The sequence below is a fragment of the Mercenaria mercenaria genome, chromosome 3 (genome assembly GCF_021730395.1).
Source record: "Mercenaria mercenaria strain notata chromosome 3, MADL_Memer_1, whole genome shotgun sequence".
Classification (NCBI taxonomy): Eukaryota; Metazoa; Mollusca; class Bivalvia; order Venerida; family Veneridae; genus Mercenaria; species Mercenaria mercenaria.
The window spans coordinates 1,642,622-1,667,379 of NC_069363.1; the positions used below are offsets into that span (position 1 = coordinate 1,642,622).

Consider the following 24,758-nt stretch of genomic DNA (forward strand, 5'->3'; position numbering starts at 1 on the left):
ATTCCCTCAAACTGACAGATAACTTGTTCACCTAAGACACTATACTTTAAGTTAGTTAATTTATTCACCACGAGGTTCAAAATGCAAGACAGTCTCGGAATAGTATATGACTTTAATTTCAAACGGGTCAAGTGTTAACAAATAGTTAAAATTGCTTCGTTTTATTTCCACGAAACGATCGGACAGTTTTTAAATTTGGAACTATGTAATATAAATACATTTGAAGTTGCAAGAACATGACAGATCATAATATCTTATTCCATTTATACTGTGTACATCATCAGTATACAAATTATGTTTCAGTTTCTATAATAATCATGTAATACATTATATATCTGACATGTGATTAGATTTTTTGAAATATCATGTACAGCATAAAGAAGAAAAAATACCGATATATGATAGACAATATAAATCTAAACAAATATATCTTTTCTAGAGTATCATCATTTGCATAAATTCAACAAATATATTTTGGCGCAACATGTCCACGTAAAATATATTTTACGGTTTGCAGAAAATTTATAGAAATATAATAAAAGTAGAACGCCTTTTACTTCGTACAAATGACTTTTGATATATACACAACTATCTGTAAGTGTATATAATTATACAACTGAAAGATTAATATATGGTTGCTAGCTGTATTTATATTATTAAGTTCTTTGAATATCTGCTAGTCTGTATTCTTAAGGAATGACCAGAAATTCTGAATTAGGAATAAACTTAAATTATAAGGAACACTATAAAGTACATCTCATAGACTAATGTTGGTTTAATATAAAACATGTAATTTTTGAATTTTTACATACTGGTTCTTTCTTTATCAGCATTAATCCTCATCTGTATGAAAGTATGGATAACTCCTTGTTTAAAACATATACAAAAAGTCAGAGCTAATTGCATTTGGGTCATATCATACATTCGCAAAACCATATTTACAAAGTAAATTCTTCACATCAAAACCCTAATTTCAAAATCCTTATTTACAGTCATGATTCAGAGTACAAGTCTTTCATTATTTTATCATCTGTATTTAATAACTTCAAGTATTTTACAATATTTACATATTTAAAATATAAAGGGTGTCTGCCCAACTCGCCGTAAGTATCTGTTGAACATATGCTTAGCATGAAATAATTTACACAATATTTCAGGCTTCAGTCTAAAGTTCCTGCAATTACACAACAAAAGGATTAAAGGTTTCAGTGCCATACTTGACAGATGTTTTTGATTCAAATTTTAATTTTCAGAATTGTTAATAAAATACCTAAATAATTAAATTCATTTACCACGTTTAATAATCCCTGTACAAGTCCATTGCTCTGTTGGAAAAAAGACAACTGTTTTTTCTAAATACCATCAAATTCATTTTGCTTGTATTAAGGTTAAGACCCCAGGGTGTACAGTATTCATTTAATAATTCAATACATATTTGTAGTCCATCTAAAGACTTTGCTAAAATTACAGTATCGTCCGCTAATAATAGTTATATTATTACGGCATCATCAATAAGTATTTAAGATTCGACATTTTCTTGTAATTTCAGCTCTTAGTCTTCTAAAAATACTGAGAAAAGTATTAGGGACAATTTATATATCCCCTTGTTTTAAACAAACTGCATATTTATTAAACTCAGAATAAGTAAAATAGTTTCTAACACAAGGCATCCAGATATATATCCTTTATAATTCTTATTACTTTGCTTATATGCCTGATTTTTTTTGTTGGATTTGACGTCGCATCGACACATGATATCTCATATGGCGACTTTCCAGCTTTAATGGTGGAGGAAGACCCCAGGTGCCCCTCCGTACATTATTTCATCACGAGCGGGCACCTAGGTAGAACCACCGACCTTTCGTAGGCCAGCTGGATGGCTTCCTCACATGAAGAATTCAATGCCCCGAGTAAGGCTCGAACCCACATCGATGGGGGGCAAGTGGTTTGAAGTTAGCGACCTTAACCACTCGGCCACGGAGGCCCCGTCTGCTTTTCTAATGCAATTAAGGCAAGGAAGGCGTACTGAGTGGGAATTTCAAAATAAAGTTGCATCCCTCATAACATGTTTAAAAATAACAAAAGCAGATCTCCACTCGATGTAGAATTATCAAAAATGTCAAATGCACAATTATATTTCGCAAATGGCGTCGAAAAGTCACGTAGCCCTAAATAGTTGTGACGGTGCCTTTTTCCAGCGATTAATTAAGTTCCGGGGAGAGGGAGGGGTGTGGGGTTCCATTTCGCCGGAGGAATGCTTACTTTATGCACAAGTCATGTGTTCGAGCGGAATGACTAAGTAGTATGTAAAAACCGTCCCTTAGTTTCAAGTTTTAGTTTCTAGGCGTTGAATTCTTCATGTGAGGAAGCCATCCAGCCGGCTTACAGAACGTCGGTGATTCTACCCAGATGTCCTCCCGTGATGTAATAATGCACAGAGGGGCACATAAGGTCTTCCTCCACCATCAAAGCTGGAAAGTCGCCATATGACCTATAATTGTGTCGGTAGACGTTTAATCCAACAAAATAAATAAATAAATTCAGGAACTTCTTTGTTTTTCAAAATAAAAAAAATCTATGGAAGAGAGAACAAGCAGTAAGATGTTTAATAAGAAGTATATTTTCTTCATTACTTTTATGCATGTGTAACATGCATTTAGATATACACGTGTGGCAACTAAAATCGGAAATAAATTATAAAACGGCTTACAGAATTAGAATACGCTTAAAATGAAACAAATGATGTTGTAAACTAAAATACAAATAGTTTTTTCTTGAATTTAGATGCCACGTTCCTTAATCACAGTTACACTACAACGAAAGCATCACTCTAAAACTAAAAGTGATGCTTTTGTTGTAGTGTAACTGTGATTAAGGAACGTGGCATTCCCTTTGTATATTCATCCTTGTTCTACTTTCCCCTTCAAACTTCTCCCCAACCCCCTTTCTACCCCTTACAACTTCCTCCCTCTCTATTTATATTTCCTTGTTAGATATTTGAAGCAACCCGCCTGTAATATTTTTCCGTTACAGCTTCTTTTTGTTGTCGACCTACTTTTCAAATGCGTGGCTCTGAGACTGTGTTTTTATTGCTCCGTGCTTCCGATAAATCTACCCTTACCTATTTTCGTTTGAATCCACATCGGAAAGGGGCTAGTGATATGCAGTCAGTGACCTTAACCACACGGCCACGGAGGCCCCAAAATGTTCCTGAAATGTTTTTAAATAAAATAAGATTATAAAATTCCTTGACTATCGGGTTCATTTTCACGCTACGGTGCTTTGAAAATTGGGAAATTTAAGCACAGTTAAAACGTTTTGTCTTTTTCCCGCGTTTCTCAACCAAGTTCACATTGTATATTTGTATGATTTACTTGCAGTCTTTATTTTACGGCTTGTTGCATAATTAAAAAAGGCATTTTTCCTCGGAATCCAGAGATGTTAGTTCGAGCTCGACAACCTAGAGGGCTCGGTGATGTGGGAAAATTGTTAATTGTTACGGAGAGTGCCTGCTGGTTAGAAACTATAAAGCAGACCGCCGTTACATAATTGGAAGTTTGGTGAGAAACGGCAAAAACCCAACAGAAATGGTTATCAAATACACAAGTGCAATCACTTAAATATTTAATGTCTTTACATTTTAAACGTATGCGGTAAACTTCATGTCGTTTCGACAGTGCATATTTCATCCAACGTACCAGTGGGAATTAGACAAGGAATAGAAATGTTTTTGGGTTTTGCGCCCTTTTTCAACATCTTAATTTTACAAGCACTAAACTTTTTCCACGGTAACTTACAACTGTCCCATTGTAAATTATTAGTCACGGATAGAGTGACTGCACCGGACACCAATCCTGTAATCAGTTTGAGTTTGTCATTTGGTCCGACATGAGGGGTGGGGTAATTTTTGACTGCGTGAAATAGACAAGGGACTATTTGCACAGGGTCAGTTGTATTTGAAGTTTCAAAACTGAAATTATTTTAAAATCTGAATTGCACATATTTGTTAACCATTTTTAGAAATGTTAAGTTAAAAAGAAGATCAAAGTTAATATTGTGAGTACGCCGATGTTGAAATAACTTGTAGCCCGACCCAATTTCTTTTTGTTATGTGTTAAAAAGATATGCTTGTAATAGTTTATGTATATATAAAAAAAGAACAATTAAATGTAATCAAAATAGATCATTGTTATCACTACCCTTCTATTTATTCATATTAACTTTTTCTTTCTTTATTTTATTGTTTTTGTTTTGTTTTAATTTTCCGTTTCAAAACAGACTCTGAGAGGTCATGTTTCTGGGGAGCCGGTTTCTATTTTGGTTTTGCGTAAAAGTTTGGAAACGGCACTAATATTTCATAATTTATACATCTGTTCATTCATATCACCCGGTTATTTTTCAAGGTAAAGTGAAAAGTTACAGCGATTAAGCGGCTGAATTCAGCTATAATATTCACGTTATTCAAAGTTGAAAAAAAAAATACTTACTGATATAACGATAGAAGTTTTTCTTTTTATCTATTTGTTGAATATGAATACGGTCAAATGCTGACAAAATCTTAGTAATATTTTCACTCTAATCAGAAATGAATATATATATTTTTTGTTTTGCTTTTTGCGTTCATTTTAGCCTTGATGTAAAAGAATATATCAGAAAATATATTAGAAGTAGGCAGTAGTTATATAAACTCCTTTAATGAAATACAAGTAGATATTATATTGTTTCGATATGACAAAATACTGGATGAGAAATAAAATATTTTGCATACAAGCACATTAGAGTTAGCGCTTAAAACGCAAAGACGCGTCGTCGTCAAACGTAATGTTTGTGCCTAATAATTTACAGTAGCAAATCTGCAGTAAACGTATAATCACTTATCTAATTACAGGGCCGTCGCCGGCTTCGAAAAAGTGGTCCGGCCATGGGACGTCGAAGGCGTCCCGCGAGTGCCGAAGGCAGGAGAAGGGGAGAACAGGAGAGGGTGTTTCCCCCTCTCGTAAGTGGGGTTTGGAGGGTCTCCCCCGAGAAAATCTCAAGATTTGGGATGCCCGTAAGTACGTTTTCCTTGCGTCTTGAAAGCATTTTCCATTAAGATTTTCAGTCAATTTTATAACAGTTTTCAAGGATAACTATCCGACATTTGCGCAATAAATGTTGATGTATTTCACTTCTGAGTGTCAGCCAATACAAAAGAAAACAACTATTTTGACCCCTCTGTGAGTCTCATCAGGCGGTGGCATTAATAATGAAAGCTTTATCAAGATTCAAACTTGACAACTTGCCGTCTATGTGAGCAACCATGCACACATGACAATAAGCGAGGTCATTAGTTTCATCGTTATGCAACCACGATCTATTGGTGAACCTCGAAGGCTGAAAACTTCTGTTCACCGGATTTTTCTGACCAAAGATGCGTTTTGGAAATTTAAATGTCTTAGGTTGATTTGGAATTTCAGGTATGTCCATTTTGCAGCAATACGTTAAGCAGCAAGTTAAACATACGGTTTAAGAATTTAGAGTAGATAGAAACGAAGTTTATATTATTTTATAGTTGAGATGTACGTCGGCATTTTATTTGCTTTAAAGCAATTATTTAAGATAATTCAAAATAATTAGAAGAAATTAGCTTTCGGTTAGTTTTGTTTTATTATACCACGAAAACACAATTGTTTCCAATTTTTTTAAACATACGACTATTTTTTTTTTTCCATCAAAGCAATTAATATAGATTATAAAAAACGCCCTTTAGATCATACCAGATTAAAGATATATTTGATAAGCGTTTAATTATGATTAATCCAATCAAGCAGAGTCGATACTTTTGACACAAAGTGTGCCGAAGTTTTCTCACCCTGCGGGCAATCATGACGGATACCGCTCGTTGCGGAAAATTAGCAAGGCAATATTTCGGCACTTTTAATCTAAGCAAAAGCTGAAATTTTATACGAAATAAAAAGGTACGGCCGATACCATGCTCGGCCAAAAAAGTATCTAAAATAATCATGTCTGCAAATATATATATATATATATATATATATATATATATATATATATATATATATATATATATATATATATATATATATATATATATATATATAGCGGGAAAAGGATTGAGATTTTTAACTTATATTTTTACTGAATTAAACCATGTAATATCAAAAAAGGTATTTCCTTCAATCTTTTTTCCCGCTATATTATCCGTATTGTTCAACAACAGTACATTTTGGATATATATAAAGATGCATGTGTTTTGCGCTATATTTCTTTATTTCTTTGCTTTGAATATGCATATATCTTGTGGCAATTTGAGTTGCATATGATATATATATGTCTACTACAAAATATTTCCATTCATTTTCTTTAAATGTATTGTTGAGTTCAGTGTAGCTTTCATACTCACAATTTACCTACATTTGTATCATTCCAATTGTTATTATATATTTTTTGTCTCTTAGCATTCCTTAAGCTGTTTTAAGTATTATATCTTATATTTTCACTCTAATCAGAAATGAATATATATATAATTTATTTTGCTTTTTGCGTTCATTTTATCTAATTTCAAAGTGCGGAGTATCCTAAAGTAGAAAACATTTAAAATCAAACGATATATATATATACGTATGTTAACTGTAGATTTACAAACCTTCAGTATTTTCAGTATCACCTTTACAGTACCATAGTTATACATTTTAGGATGATTATTTTAGAGTTTAATGTGGTTCTGCACGTTTGTTTCGATTTTTTCTACAATAATGAATTTGATTAAACTCAGATTTTTGAAAACTTCAGAATATACATAGAAAATTCAACAAATAAAAAGGTACCTACATTTGTGTGCTTGAAGTTTGGATTGTTCTATTTGATCCCCAGTGCAAGGTACGTGTAACCTCATAGCTAAACATGTTTTACAAAGTTGGATGGGACGGGAAATTTGTTATTTTTCGTTTTTGTTGTGTGTGTACAGCTTCCATCTAGAAATATTGCGTCCTTCCGGGTTTTTATCAACAGTCATCGGAAAGGCCCGCCGATGAAATATGTAAACACTTGCAGTATTGTTTCATCCATACAAAATGCTAAACGCCGTTTTGCGGCGATTATTTTTCGAGGGATAAAGTGTCAACATAGACCTAATATATGCTGTTTCTGTACCATTTAGGAAGCTCTAAAATCTGACAATATTTCGTGGTCTTCTTTTTTTAGGAAAATAATGCTATTTCAGAGAAATGATGGTACTTTAATTTGTGTCTTGCTTTCCTATATAGGAACGTGCATTTATAAAAAATGATAAATTTGCAAAGCAATCAGTTCTTTTCATAAACATGATATGACAGGTGTACATTAACAAATTTTCTGCTATTCATAATTTGTCAGCACATATCACTATAATCCACGACATATTTGTTTCTCTAACGTTAGAAAATATTTACCTTACAAGTGTTAACGACAAGCATCACTGTTTTGTATACACAAATAAATCAGATTTTAAAACTTAATGAACAATGAGTGGTATAAATGTTAAGTTTTAAGGAGTCAAGTGTTCTGTGTTGCTGTGGGGTGACTTCCCGTAGTGTAAGGAAACACGCTTACTTCAGTAAGAATTCTAGGTTCAATTCCTAGCAGGAAGCCCTGGCACATAGAAAAAGTTGATAATAATATCTGTAAAACTAAGAACTAATTCATTTAAAATAGAAAAAGTGGAAACTTCACAGGTCGCTCAACACGACAAAGTCTAAAATGCAGGTATCTACATTTCTTGTCTGTAATGAAGTCAGCGGAGGTAAAGCAATCTGAAACATCACACATTTAAATTTAAAATTCTGTCCGATCACTGCAAACAAACAGTATCTTGATAAAACATTTTTAATACAAATACATCAGATTATTCCTTTTAAGTGAAATAAATTTTAATTGTCTGCACTGGAAGTAAGATAACATTTACAGATTCCTTGATAACCTTTAATAGCAGAGGGATCATTATGACATTTTCTTTCGAATGTTGCCTTAGAGCCCGTAATATATAGAAAACGGTGGAACGATTTTTCTCTACAGTTAATATGTTGGTATAGTATACAATATATTTATCTATCTATTTATCTATTCACTCATTTATCTATTCATTAATTATACTGATCACTAAACTTGTGCCCCAGAATTTCTCTAAACGTGACACTTTTAAAATATATTATAATGGCATTTTTAATTGTTCAATTGCAATATATCCTTAGAGGTAAGCGATTGTCGACAGAATGGTCTGTGTGAAAAATTTATTTACCACATAACTTTATAATTATACTTTTGCTGCACTCAAATAGGTATTTATTGATTTATTTCAGAAATATTTATTAGTGACGTGACTGGAGCCCCCAAATGTAACAGTCTCAGGAAAAATGTGCAGCCTCGATCAGAATTCCGAGCCTCGGACTTTCGTCTTACCGTGTCAACGCTCTACCAATTGAGCTACTGGGACTACCCGATAGGAGAACCGCTATACACCTTCCCTCTTATTGCGAGACATTGATTCTCCTTGCGAATGTCTCCCGCAAGGGCTCCAAGGGTGAGCATCTCGGACGAGCCCCCAAATGTAACAGGACTGACCAACGTATCAACTTGATCAAGATTTCACTGGACGGACAGACGGACGAAAAGTGGTCACAATTCCTGATTTAAATTAACCTAGGTTCATTATTATATTAAAATCTATTTTGTTTGGACACTAAAAGAAAAACCAGTTCAGAGTACACAAAACTTTATTGTACTTATAATGTTAACTGCATTTTATCAATGATAATTATCTGAAATACACTAAACAATAAAGTCTGAATTATAAATTTAGTGAGAGGAAAGAAGGATGAAGGGAGAAATGACCAGCCTGGCGACAACAAGTAAACATTATCGTGAGCGTCTTTAGATATGGCAAATGTACATTAAGAAAATTCAGTATAAATAGCAAAATATTCCCGCTAAAATTAGAAAAATCATACTTTGCATGAAATACCACATACTGAAAAAATTATGTGAAAAAGGGATGATACAAAAATATCTCTATACTGTTTGAAATGATAGAAGTTTCAAAAATGCCAAAGAATAAAAGAAGCTGTAATGAGAGCTTACTGAACTGCCCTTCTTGTATTTACTAATTCAAACAAAATGAAGTAAAGGATAAAAGCAGGAAATGCATGCTCATTCCAATATAAAGATACTAAAATAGGTAGAAAAGTCCCAGTTGACTGTGCATAAATTAGGTCAGACTTAAAACATCTTTGTTTTAGGCCTTAAAACTGCCTAATATAACTATTTAATAAATGGTAACAAGTAGACTAGTTAGTTATTGTTCCTGAAAACAAGCATATCCGTTAAATTTCCCCCACCTTTAGATCTAAATTACTCAAAATAATTTAGTCAAACAAATAAGAAAGTTATCACAAATCATATTGAAGTTTGTGAGTATAAATATTTATAATCAAGCTGTTACTAATGTAATATGTATTGCTTCAATAGTAATGAAAACTTAAGTGTAAACACTCAAATCTAAACAATAATATTTAAATAATTTAATTCACTCAATAATTATTCTTTATATATATTTTAGGATGATTATTTTAGAGTTTAATGTGGTTCTGCACGTTTGTTTCGATTTTTTCCACAATGATGAATTTGATTAAACTCAGATTTTTGAAAACTTCAGAATATACATAGAAAATTCAACAAATAAAAAGGTACTTACATTTGAGTGCTTGAAGTTTTGCTAGACTGATCTGAAAAATTTAAATCTCACGCAAAATTTCATAATGGGTGTTTATGGTAAAATTCTAACTTTCATGACATTTTCGCGAGTAGAAATGTTTCTACAATGCAGTTGTTGATGAAATTTCTCACAGCTGAAAATAAGCACATGCCCTATAATTTAGTGAGATAAAATGTTTAGGTCCATGCTCTTATTTTTGAGATATTTAACCAAGATTTAAATCAACTGGATATTTCACGCTAATTTTAAGACATTATTTTGAATATTTTAACGTATCATATGTTTAAATATTATAATTTGACCTTAGCAATATAGAAGCAGTGCCTTTGTAATAAATTAACTCACAGATTTCGATTAATTCATAAAATGATTTTCATTTCCATACGCCGAATTTAGGCTTTATTCTAAGGTTTCCGGATAAATAACGTTACGCCACCACTTCCGGTTTATAATTTTTGCAGAACTATCTTAATCTGGTACACCTATTATGACATTAACCTTTTAGTGTTGCAGTCATGACATTAAAATACCGGTATCAGTCGGATTGTTCTATTTGATCCCCAGTGCAAGGTACGTGTTACCTCATAGCTAAACATGTTTTACAAAGTTGGATGGGCCGGGAAATTTGTTGTTTTTCGTTTTTGTGGTGTGTGCACAGCTTCTATCTAGAAATATTGCGTCCTTCCGAGTTTTTATGAACAGTCATCGGAAAGGCCCGCCGATGAAATATGTAAACACTTATTGTTTCATCCATACAAAATACTAAACGCCGTTTGGCGGCGATTATTTTTCGAGGGATAAAGTGTCAACATAGTCCTAATATGTGCTGTTTCTGTACCATTTAGGAGGAGGAAAAGAACAAAATACACAACAAGGACACAAAATTCAAAGGAGAACGACAAGAAACCTGACAAAACAGGCATTTTAAACGAAAAAGGTTCTCCATGAGCGGACGCTTGAAGAACTCTCAAGAAAAACATCCAAAGCAATGTTTCGATATTTTTAATCGGTTAGTTGGACACTCAAATGAAAACAAAGTTTTCATAAACAGTATAAAACAACATGTCTAGTTGACACAGGATCAATAATTACCACTATCTGTGAAAATACGTTTCGTCACTTAAGTTCAAAACCAGAGTTGCATGGCTTTGAGGATTTCATAGTAAGAGGACCAGATGGCAGAGCATTACCATATATTGGTTACATTGAGGCTATAATCAACATACCTGGTATAAGAAACAAAGATGTTTAATACTTGTTGTTCCAAACACAGACTATAACTTAGACGTACCAATTATAGTTGGAACAAATGTTTTGAAATTTGTTTCAACTACCAATGAAGACAATCTGTCCAAAGAATGGAAATCGGCTGTTTCAACAGTTAACTACAGGCAATCAGTTGGAACTGTGCGATCTACTAATGACAGAGATATAACTGTACAACCAAATGAAACCATTGTTTTGTCTGGGTTTGGTAGAAAGAGTGACAACATATCATCCGCCATCACAGAGCAATCAGAACAGGCATTAAGCAGAAAAGGTGTATGCCCAAGAGTAGTAAAACTTTTTAAACCTAGGTCATCAACAAGATTACCAGAAATATTTCAACATGTCAGCTAAGAAAATCAATATTAACCGAAATCTGTTCTTTGCGAATTAAAGGAAGTTTAAGTTTTACGGCATTGGGAACCAGACACCATCAAATCTTCAGTAAATCCGGAAAATAACAATAAACAACAAGATCAGCAAACAATCATTTGAAACTTAAAACTGAACGTCAACCATCTTGAACTTGAGCAGGCAGCAAGAACAGCTGAATAATCTTTATTAGAAATGGAGAGATATTTTCTCAAAAGGTCAATTGGAGTTAGGAAATACAGATCTTGTAAATCACAGCATTAAGCTGGAAGATGAACAACCATTCAAAGAGCCATACAAGAGAATATCTCCAGTTATGTTCAATGAAGTAAGAGAACACCTACGAGAGTGTTAAATATGAACGCAATCCCGTACTTCACAAAGTCCTTTCTTCTCCAACGGTGTGATTGTCCTTAAGAAAGATGGGTCAATACGTTTCTCAACAGCCGAACGCACATTGATGCTTAGGGCATTCTTAGGATTGACAACACTCTTCATCTTCTCTCTGTTTCAAAATTTTTCACGAAGCTCGATCTGAAGGTATAGGTATTGGTATTGGTATTGGTATTGGCAGGAGGAGATGTCTATGGAGAACGAAGTAAACAAATAAAGGAGTATAATAGTTTACAACGCGGTAAGACTCAGTGATAATACACTTCTCGGATTTAAACCAGCTCATGATGCGCCAAACTTAGTGTAATCCTCGTCATGTCAAAAAGTAGCATAACAGTGTGCATAATAAAGTTATCCCCGCAAGGCGAATCCACTACACACCAGAAATCAAAGTATGTAAGTCACACAAATGCTGGAGTATATTATCTAAGCATAAGCATGCCTTACGATTCACATACATCGGTACTCAATGACTTTGTAGAATACCTGACTTTTATGATTGATATACAAATACATTAGTAATGGAAATATGTCTGAGATATGACCCCAACGGATAGAAAATGGCACAAACCTAGTGTATATATTATAAATTTACAATGGGTAAGAATGCTGCTGAAGTTAATAAAAGTATTGTCTGACGCATTCTGAAATGTGCTTAGGTAATGCTGAGTATCATTAATGACACATGTAAAAAAACAAAGAACATATCAAACAGGGAATACCATGTTCCAAACACGCAGCCTCCCGGAAACGAAACCCACAGCATGCAGACGTGCGCGCGCACACACACACACACACACGCACACGCACACGCACACACACAGACACACACACACTCGCATACAAAGCAAACACAGGAGGACAAAACGAACATATAAAGGAAAACAGTGGGGCACCGCCTTGGAACGGTCAGTGGCAAAAACACCACTGGGGAGCTTAAACCGGTTTATGGTGCGCATCCAACCTCACTCTTACCCCCACCATGTTTTAAAGACACGGGACAGTGTAAATAAAAGTAATCCCCGCCAGGTGAACTCTAACACACGTAATGGAAACAAAAAGGCATGGCATGTAAAACACAAACATGCTCCTGTATAAATATATAAAAAGCAAACCTTAAGAACTAAAAACGTATATACTCTATGCCTTTGCAGAAGACGAGCAACAAGAGAAACACCCTAAAGGGACCGACGGAACAGGCCGTAAGACAGGACTCAAAACAGTTCAGTCCTGGTGTGATTTACAAACTGCTTATCATAGAGTCCTCCCCCTCTTCCGTCAGACACAATCAAAGAGGGAAGCGTAGTGTCCAGCTGTAAACGGGTTGAACACTAAACATGCGTTATGCCTCAAACAGTTGGGTCGTAACCTCTTTTAATAAAACGTTTTATAATTTTACCAAATACAGTTGGAAAATTACCATGACCCAATATCTTACAAAGTTTGTAAACCACATCACCATAAAAAACGGGTTTTGAAATACCTTCTCGCAGAAGCAATAAAAAGACTGACATAACTTCGTGTACTTTTATACGAATTAAAGAAATATATTCATTTGTAAGAAAGAAAGTGACAATATTCATTAATTAATTTTATATTGTCATTCAATTCCAGAGCAATTGTGTTTAAGATCATGGCGACTACTCGGTAAATTTTTTCTAATAAGCCTATTAAGTCAGTGTGGTTAAAATCTAATAAATGATCTCCGTGTTATTAGTTTGGTCTAGTGTAGCAATACAGTTGACGATATAACAAAAGCAAAGAACTCTTTTGTCAAAAATTTGATTCCCTGTATTTGAAATGGCTCTACCTCAATACTTCCTTAAAGATACAGGTCTTACACTTTCATATATATTTAACAGTCAATCGATGTCATGGAGTTTTACCATAAACGCATCCAAAATGGATGATAATAATCAACAAATAAAAAAAATGAAAAAAAAAAAAAAAAAAATAAAAAGCACAAATTGTAACGTGATCGAAACTTTATATTATGTTTAGTTCTTTTCGTGACATTTTCGAGCTCATATTTTTATACAGGCTCAGCTCCTCGAAAACTCGTAATGTAAAATAGATGGATTTTGAAATCTATTAATATACCTATCTGTTGCCATTTTGTTCTTGTTCTTTATTTCTGTAAAAGTTTTTTTTCAAAGAGACACTAATATTTTTTGCGTTCAAGTAAAAGCTGGAGACAGTAATTACAATGATTAAGACCTCTCAACATTTGTTTTTACTTTTCGTTAGGTTTAACGTCGCACCGACATGATAATTGGTCATGTGGCTACGTCATATGCCTCAAAATGAATCGAAACTGTATGGTAAAATCAAAGTGAAAGTAGTAATTTTCTGAAGTCTTCCTAAAGAGTATTTGCGTCTTTACACGTGTCTATGCCACGTGATCACGGTTTCATTGCATTATGATTACCCCTATATTTTTCGGGTAAAATTTGATTGCCTAAAGGTAGAGCTTTAAGACAGGGGTACTCCCGCCAGAATTCTGATTAAAACAAGTTACAAATTATTATTTGTTACATTGCATAGAAAATAGAAACAGGCAATTAAATATCTTCTAACCTAAAATGAAAAATTAGCACGTCGTGCAAATTGCTTAAACCTATGTAAAAGTAGTGCTTTCTTATCCGAATTGAGCAATAAATACCACTTTAAAACACGTTTGGCATATCTTTTTCATAATTTTGGCAAAATGTAGATTTTTTCTGAATGTTGGCAAAATCCTGATTTTAAGGTGATTTCCAACACCTCAGTTTCGCATCAGGGATATCAGTATAGATAAGGATGTCAGAAATTGATGAATTTGCGAATAGTTTTAGCCGTTTCTTGGAAACTTATTATAGAAATTAGAAAAGTTGGATTGTAAAAAGAGCTCGAGCATAATAATACTCCAAAAGATAATAGGTAAGGGTAGATTTCTCGGAAGCACAGAGCAGCAAAAATCCAAATCCAAATAAACTGATTGTTTACTATTAGAAGTATTTTATCAAATGAAAGACAAATTTAACGTTCACATTTCTGAGGAAACTAGTTATATCTTTAAGTTTACAATATACCCCCATTATTTCAAGGGACCTTTCTAGTCATCCGTTGAGAGTATATATTTTCTGAGCTTTCACATACTACAAAAAAGACATCAACACAAGTGAGCTATCAGGGAACACTGGATGTCAAGTGGTTAAGGTTCTGTCTTTCATAGTTTGCCTCTCCTAATGAGTGTATAATTCTTCATGTAAGGAGATCATCCAGTAGGCTTACGGCAGGTCAATGTTCTGCCCGGGTACCTGTCCATGCTAGAATAGTGCAATACCTGGAAGGACACAGTGAGTCTTCCTCCAGCATGATCTAAATTGTGTCAGTTTGACTCAACTAAAAAACAAACAATGAAAGACAAGGAACATATTATTCCGTGTACATCCTCAATGACACAAAAATAATGTTGATAACCCTAACCCTAACCCAATAACAACATAGACAGTTAATGACAGACAAAACATAACCTTAAGGTCATTGATTGATTCGTAAAGATGACTTTTTACAAAACGTTTCTATTGAATACGTTACCAGATGTGACATTTGTTTTGCTATTTTTCTCTAATGATAAAATTTCTACTTACGTCGAAGCTAATGGAAACTAAATTATTAAGTTACACAAATCTCCATAAGAATAGAGAAGTATATTTAAGTAAGAATATAACGTCTGAAAAAAGAAGATTATACGTTCAGGACCTGACAAAATTTAGGCGAGAATGTGTGATTATAAATAACTTGTTCATATCTTTTGAATCTCTGTTTCGTCATCATGTATTTTGCTATGTATATAAATCAATTTGAAGCATTCTTTTAGGTATTTTAAACGCCATGAAACGATAGAGGCTTCCTATATAACTCATATCTTCATAATTGAATTTGAAGCAAAACAACTATTTGACAAATGTATTGTTTCGCTCTTCAATCACTATACAGACATTTGCTTTATAATTTAGCATTGTGCTCACTACTACAAATGGACACCGTCTACGTATACACTGAACAATTATTGAAATAGACGCTAAACACACCGCCGTCTCCCCCATCTCACACCGATACACTTGTTTGTCATATATTGCCGTTTATATTAGGACAGTTTCAAAGATAAATGCACGATTGAAATTAAATGTTGTTTACTTATTGGCAAAATAATCATAAGTTCTTTACAGCAACAATGATGTTTTAATTTTTGGTAGGACAAGACCTTTAAAAGACTGAAAGTAGCATATATAAATGCCATTAGTGACAGAAAATAAACAAGTGTATTCGATTAACATTTGAGTGTTTTGAAACAAAGAATCAATTATATTTAAGCAACACGTTTGAGCTTTAACCTGATCTTGTCTTTGTATTTATTGGAAACAGTCAATCAATGTTTAGACAAAACATTTAAGAGTATACATTGATTGACAAGTAGAACAAAAGCCATTATCCACAAGCTGTTATTGAGCTGATGGAGTCTGAATGGGTTTGATTGAAAAGTGTTGCTTTATTGAATATGTTTTAATGCCATTTATGTTTCAAAATTCTTGGTGTTAATTGTCTGATGACAAAATATATAATTCTCCTAGAGATGTGATCAAGGGGAAATATAATTGTTTTTATTAAATGCTATTACGTTTTAGAAATCCGAAATAACATAACTCACTGTAATGAATGTAAACAAACTTCCTACTACCATGATAAGACTCAGTAACTGCCACACAATATGTTTCTATTTTGCCGAGTTTTACAAGTAGAATATATTTAGTAATTATCATTATCTATACCTTCCCCGTTATTTCTATATTTTGCATACATTTTTTGTACTTGTTGGATTTTAGAAGCAGCCCGTCTATAATGTTTTCTTTTTTCTGTTAAAGCTTTTTTTTTATTGTAGGCCTACTTTGCAAATGCGTGGTTGTGGTGCTCTGTGCTTCCGAGAAATCTACATTTCCCATTATCTTTTTTTTCTAGTCCCGCTAACATTCTTATCTATGTTTCACTCACAAGTTGATAGTAATAAAAGCAACATCATTCTACATATAAGCACATCCTTTATCTGGTAAATAAACATGTAAATGTAAGGGTGTAGTTTCATTCATTTTCAGTTTTCCATTTCAGTTCCTTCAATGAGTATTGAAATACATACTTACCTACAATGTTATCTAAATTATACAGAGCTGGGCAGTGTCCTCATTCCCAATTCGTAGTATCAAGTAGCAAATAGTCGTATTTTTACACCTTACAGATATTCATACTTGAAATGTCATTTTCAAACTTTTATTTTACCATATAAGCCTAGGGATTTTCCTTGATGGCCAAGTGGCTATGGTGGCTGACTTCAAATCACTTGCCCCTCACTCGGGGCGTTGTATTTTTCATGTAAGGAAGCTACCCATCCGGTTACGAAAGGTCGATGTCCGCCGCTTGCAATATAACAATGCCCGAAATTTCACCTGGGGGTCGTCTTTCATCTTCAAAGTTGGAAAGTCGCCATATAAGTGTGTGAGTGCGACGTTAAACCCAACAGAAACAAAAGATAGGGTAACACAAACCCTACCCACAGACCCTTTAACACTTAACTGAACCAAATATGTTTACGTCAAAGCTTTTAACGGTGTTCGATTATAAATTTAGAAAATAAAACATTTATTTCACTCCAGTACTCCTTATATATATGAGGTATATGAGGTACTGTCATGTGCAATACAACGTGCCCAAAAAGTTTGAATCCAAACTGAGACAAAAATATTTCAACAGACAATTAAACTATTCTTTTGTGAGACATCCTCGTTGTGTACATAAGGTCAAATAATATTGATAACAGAGTTCTCTGCTTATGATGATAATCACAAAACACATTTAGATCCTTGTCTTACACCGCTTCCATTGCAGAGGTAAGTTCCATTATTCATTTATATTGATAAAATAATTGAACTATCCGGACATAAATTGTTATCTGCATTTGGTATTTGGTGGAAAAATCTAGTGATTTTATTGGGTTTAACGTATATACATATATATATATAACGGGCAGGAATCAGGGTAGAACCATTGACCTTCCGTAAGAAAGCCTCTTCACACGAAAAGTTCATCGCCCCTAGTAAGGTTCGTTCCCACTTTGGTCAGAGGCAAGTGATTGAAAGTCAGAGATCTTAACCACTCGGCCACGTAGGCCCATATCTAGCAAAGGTTTTATGCATAAGGAATTTATTTAAGCTTCTTTCAAAAAATATCCTTTAGTAAACATTTGACCTATTAGCTATTTCCAAAACATGAAATTCAAATTACAGGCAACCTAAGGGTTTCTAACATCACTAAAAGGATTTATATTTGATAAAGTAGTTAGCATTAATTTGGTATACCTTTGAATATACTGTGTTTCATCAAACACGTAATGCCATTTTAATCGGGCCAGTTGTTTTGCAGTCAGCCTTGGTAAATAAAATCGAACAATTTCTGAATAATTGAAACTTAATATATTCCTTGAAGTTGGTAAGGGTCAGTTAAAGTTGTGGTAAAATTGGCAGATACTCTGAATCAGGTGCAGTATATATATAATGTACTAACTTGGATGAAATGATCTGTAGCTAAATGCAACAAAGAGGTATCTTGGACATATAACCATGCTGCTGGTAAGGAATCGAAGCATCATTCGACATACGTTTTAAACAAGCTAAACTGATTTAAAGTAGCCATTAACTTGTTTTTGATTTTTTGTGTTAGCTTATGAAGCCAGACATTAGCTGCTTAAAGAAATTTAAAAGAGAAACTATCAATTAGTTCTTGACACACTGTGTAAAAAGACTCACGTTTTCTAATAAAATATTTGGCTTTCTTTTATACAAACATTTTTATGTCGTTAACAGACAAACATTGGTCAAGGTATGCAACAAGGCACTTTACTTTATTTCGATGCAATGCCCCTTGCAAGTGATATTGATTTAACCTACGCTTGCACCCAAACGCAATGAACCCAGTCTCCCCAGGGGGAAATAAACATTTTGAAATTATCTATATAAGTCATAGTTTTCAGCAAAAGACGTTAACTCGGCCAAAATCACGTTTATGGGAAACGAATTCCAAAATTGTAGCAATCAGCATATAACAATAAGTGTTGTTTTACTACTGCAGAAATGTCATTCAGATAAATCATGATCAAAGAAGGTTCGAGAATTATGCATACACTAATTAATATTGGTCTAAGTTCATAATGTAATATCAACTACCTCCATTTGTCAGACATAGCAGAAGCAATCCATCTGACCATATATTCTGTGACAACAAGAGCGTCAGCTTTCATCTAATTCTTCAGACCTATTTCAACGGATCCTTAATAGGGTTTGTGCTGATACGTACAAAAAAGGTTTGATAGGCTTGACTCTTTAACAAAATATAACGTCTATGTACAATTCATATTGCATTGGCAATAAGAAATTTTATATGATATATTCTTTGTGCATAAAATCTTGAAATCATTTATCGGTAATGACGCTTTCGTTCTTTAAAACTTTCATTACCGTTTAATAATAATCAATACGGTCGACTGTTTTAGCTAATGGCTATCAATCGTTTCACGTCTTTTCAATAGTTGTTTCTGATCATTTGGGAAATATTGGCAAAGAGTTGAGTGTACTTCTGTAACGAAGTCTTACATTTGTCAGAGCAAACATTCAAATTGGATTTAATTTTCAATACACTTTGGTGTTTATCGAGATAGAGTGCAGTAATATAATTATGTGTGAGTACATGCAATTCTAATTATTTTATAAAATTTACTTTACAATACAATCTTGAAATCTTGCAGATTAAGCTTTACGGATAGACAAACAAAATTATCTATAATCTGGCTTCTCAAAACATAGTGTAGATAAATGCACATATAAGTCGCTCTGTACACTGCAAATAAATATATATTATCACATATATATTAAAAAGTACAAGAAGGAAAGTATTAGCAGATAATTAAGAGACAGCCGAAGAATAGATTTAAAATTGCCGACAGTTTAATAAAATATTCTGCCGAGAATCAAATCTGTATTGACGACGTGTTCGTCAATGAAGGATGGTATTAAACTAGTTTTCTTGTGAAAAACATAAATTTTATATTTTATTCTTTAAGGTAATAGTACAGTTACATACCGAACGAATAGCATCTAGAATTTCAAACAAACCAAAAATGTTTCGCTTTGAGTTAACGGCATATTAATTATGTGGAATTATGCTTATTTACCGTATTTTGCTACTGCGTGAAAACTACGTTCAACAAAATTATCAGAAAAATAGAAGCAATCAACGCTTTACAGTTACGAAATGTGAGAGAACTGTTTTAATTTAAAAACAATGAAATAAGAATAGTTGGTTGTTAAGGTTAATGATTACACATGAAAACGCATACATTCTGTTAGTGTATCCTTAGCATTCGTGCAACTTTCCGAATTCAATACATCCCGCAGTGTTACGTATGCTTAATGTGGAAATTAATTGAAAAATGAAGAAGGAAAAACATTTGTTTAAAATATATTCCTTTCTATTTTTATGCCTTAGATAACTGAAAAGATCGAATATCTGAATTAAGAAAATAAAAATATATGCTTTCTTTGTAAAATGTGAAATTTTCATACAGAAAATAATTTCCTGTTAGCCATGAATTTGTGTACAGCGAACGAAACCTCCCTGAAATGCATGTATAGATATGTCTAAGAAATAACTTGTTTCAAAAATGAACGACATAATTTATAAACAGAAAATATATGAAGTATGCTTATTTTGTTATTCATTTCTCATGAACTCCGGAAGTTTTCCTTTTCTTTTGATTAATTAATTGCACAAACATTACTGTTTATAATATTAAAACCAGATTAGAAAATTTTTAAACTTATTTTGGTTAATTATGATTTTATTACATGATCACATGAAATGTTTGAGCCTATATCAATAAAAGAAATTGCTCATATCAAAACATTTAATAAGTGATCGTTTGTTCATTGTGATAAATTTAAGTCAGTCGCGTCGTTAAGAAACATTCAACTATAACATAGATTTAAAAGAAACTGAAATCGCCGGTAGGTGTCAGTATATGACGGGAACCACGTTTCACAAGACATAGTATATCATCGCTAAGTGCAAGTATATTATAAGGACTAATTTTCTCAAACAATAGCATAATGCCGCTAATTGTGTAGTTTGTGCGTAGAAAGTACTTACATTCCTGCATGCTAATTCACTTAGACCAAGTTCATACCGATATGTTTATAGATAAATGAAAAATTAAATGTTCAGGGTGTATGTGTATTGCATATTGAAATATTATAATCTAATTGATTTGACAATCTTTCAAACTTTCTGAAGATGTTTATCAGTACCACACTCTAGAATATTATATTTTAAAAATATATCTAATTATTTTTAAAACTCGGTAAAAACTGCTTTCTTAGGCAGTGGAAAACTAAATATTTTAATATATTTAATATATTTGAACTTTTTGCTATATGAAATGCTATATTTCTGATAATAGATTAACTAGAAACAGTAACTATCACCAATTCAATATTTTTTCAAACTTATTTTCATGAAATATATAAATATATACTGCTTTAATTGTATTTATTTATTCTCTTTTTGAAACTCCGTATTGTAAAATATGATATCAGTTACACTAGCAACATCTTTTATTTTATTTTGCTATTTTGCTTTACCATCATCTTAAGCTCAAAAAGGACAACCGATCTTCACTTTTCAAAAGTATCGTACGTACTCATTATACCAATTCCTTCATATTTCAATTATGATAATTTATAGTTGGTATTTAAAAGGTTAATGAGCACTTTTTGTGAAAATATACCTATAACTAAAATCACTATGTAGTAAGACAATTATAATTAATAATACTGTTATAATGTGTTTTAATGCGATGTCCAATGTCTAGTTGGAGCGAGAATCTATTTCAGGACTATTGAGAAAACAAATGTTTACAGACCATTGTTTTAGATGTTTATTTTAAATGTTCAGAAATAGAAGCAGGTCAATAAGATAATCTTAATTACCTGTAACAAGTCCCTAGCTTTTACATTCTTATATTCAGTTTTGACAGCGATGTAGAATAACAGGTTAAAAAAGGCAGGCTGTGTAGGATCAAGAAATGCACCCGGCTATTACAGACTTCAGGTTATGTGCATGATTGTATAGTATTGTGTGTGATGGAATGATCGTAAGAAGGTAATAAATAGAACTTAAAGGCATAGAACGCAACCAAGCAACTATAGCAGATAAGTTTTGCAGAGAGGTCATGTAACATGTATATGTAGATTGTTTAGGTTTCTATGATTGGTGTTATTTGATTTTTTCTAAATGTTTAGTCTTACCATTAAGCAGAACTCTATTATAGGTATATATTGAATAGTATTTGATACCGAAGGACTAGAAAATCACGCTTCTTGCATTGGACTTACCTACAAACAAAACTTATTCTGTTAAATGATACCTTACCATATAAACTTTTGAAGTGCATCACATTAATGAAGTTTCTTCATCATTAGTATTACTTTATCTCTGTGAAACCTTTTTCATGTCCGTGCTATAAAATGAAATATTTCCTAACAGATTTTGTATGTGTGTTTTATGTACGTAAAATGCGATATAAGAATTTGTTCTTTAAGATTCCTTATATTTATCAAGTGAATGAAGGAAAATTAGTTTTCCTAACCAGATTAAACAGTGTAATTAACCCATTTCAAAGTGCGGCAATGAATTTTTTACAATATGTTTACTATTTAGCGATATCTTCTCCGAAACATTTATATATATAAGTATAAAGAGGATCAGACAAATATATATGGATTTCAGAGATAAAGGTCGAAATCATTGCTGAGTATGAATAGTTAATATTTGTGTTCAGGATTGTCGAATGTTCATTGAATCAATGAAAACGTCAACATGATATTGCTCTTGTCAAAATCAATTAAAAGCTGTTACTTGTGAATTAGTTAATCAAAAGCTAAGACGATACGCGTTAATGTAGAACGTCGAGGTTATGGACATATATTACAAGTGTTGCACATGTGAGAAAAAATTCTTTCAATGGAATTGAGACACTTTATTATTACGAATCATTCTTGTATCTATTTGTTGAATGAATTTAACAAAAAAATTTTTCACTGAGTAAATACTTTGATTATAGTCCTTTCAATTTCTAAACTAATGGAGTACAGCATAACATAATGAAAATCAAAAACTAACATATGAAAGGTAGTCTTAATTTAATTTGAATTTACTTAAAATGAATGCTGATAAATGTAAATAATATCTTTTTATCTTCAACAAAATACTATAAAAGATGCAAAAAGTGTCAATTCATTCAGGTTAGTATATATTTTGTAGTTTGTGTCATTATAAGGAAATGCTATATAATATATATTTGTATATTTATTGTCAAAAGTTGTTTACAGATACACATCGCTGAATCTATTCTTTATCATTTAACACTAAATTATTTTAACGCTACTGAAATATTTTTTTTACTTCCAGAATCAATATGGAGGACAGCTTTCGCCAATACTATCGGACAAGTTTTTAACTGTTTTCAAGCCTTCGTGTTTCACCGAAGTTGATAATCGTGGCTGTGTTTTTGCAGTTAAGTGTAATGTGTTAGAATATATTATAGAAATTCAAAAATATATAGTAAAATATTCTTGGATATAACTTTCAATACCGTTTATAAGAACGGATATAAATGAAGGAACTATTAAATAGGATTTAATTGTCAATACAATTTGGAATGTGCATCGGTATGATAAGGAAATATTCTTTTTAGTGATATTCAGATTGGATTAATTTTTCAAGAATTTTGGAAATTACATATCGCGATGAAATACTATTATTGGTGAATTCTTTTTATTTTGATTAATGTTTGCTAAAATCGAACTTTATTATTAATGCAATCTGGAAGATACTTAGATATAGAGAAACAGTATGATTATTGGTGAGTATATTTTGCAATCAGATTTAATTTTTCTACATAATTTAGAATATGGAAGGACATGGTAATAGATATAGTTATTGGTTTTATTAAAACTGGATTCAATTTTCAACAAAATTCGGAATATAGTATAGATAGATAGATACAGAAAAGAAATGAAATAATTGGCGAGATTCAAAACGTATTTAATTTGCACTTCAGTCTAAAATATCTGTATATATATAGTGTAATATAAAATGTTTTCTTTTGTTTTGTTGGGTTTAACGTCGCACCGACACAATCATAGGTCATATGGCGACTTTCCAGCTTTGGTGGTGGAGGAAGACCCCAGGTGCCCCTCCTAGAGGTATGTTATTATTCAATTAAAGAACTTAAATCACGTCGGAATAAAAAAAAAATTTTTTTGTAATTCATGAATAGCATTTATTGAAAAGAGAGTAAAAATTAAAACTAAAATAAAATAGAATAGAAATTTTTTTTAATGCAATGTTACTTCATACTTACACAATATGTTTTTCAAACAAAAGTGATATGGTAAGGAAATAATTCCGAGGTCATAATCAAGCACATGTTTAATTCTGATATTAATGATAAGCAAGCAAATCGTTACTTTTTATAACATAATAAACTGAAAATATAATTCATAAGGTACGATCGTGAATGAATATACTGACAAGTGAACGGAGTGAGTATGAAATTAACAAATCCAAATCCAAAACTCGACATTTTTTTTAAATTTAAGCAGAGTATTATACAATGATTTCCAAATAAACAAGATCGTTACTGCATTTTATCGTGTGTACTTACAATATGCAGCAATAAAACGTTACATCTTTTGGAGGGACTTTATTTTACAATATTTTGTTATCTTTTTCACAAATTAACGTAGTAATGATACTTGATTTAAACTGTTTCCTGTATTATATTTAATGAGTTTGACAGTGAAATGTGGCGAAGTATTATAAACCGGTATCG

The 24,758-nt window shown here is 32.4% G+C and overlaps 1 long non-coding RNA gene across 1 annotated transcript in view; it reads left to right on the top strand.

The window, feature by feature from the left end:
* The window catches only part of LOC123533394 (uncharacterized), a 60,266-nt gene extending 35,751 nt beyond the window's left edge, over window positions 1-24,515 (top strand). The window contains exon 6 of the long non-coding RNA XR_008370063.1: window positions 23,333-24,515. This is a non-coding gene — a long non-coding RNA (uncharacterized LOC123533394). The remainder of the gene's footprint in view (window positions 1-23,332) is intronic.
* Window positions 24,516-24,758: the final 243 nt, after the last annotated feature.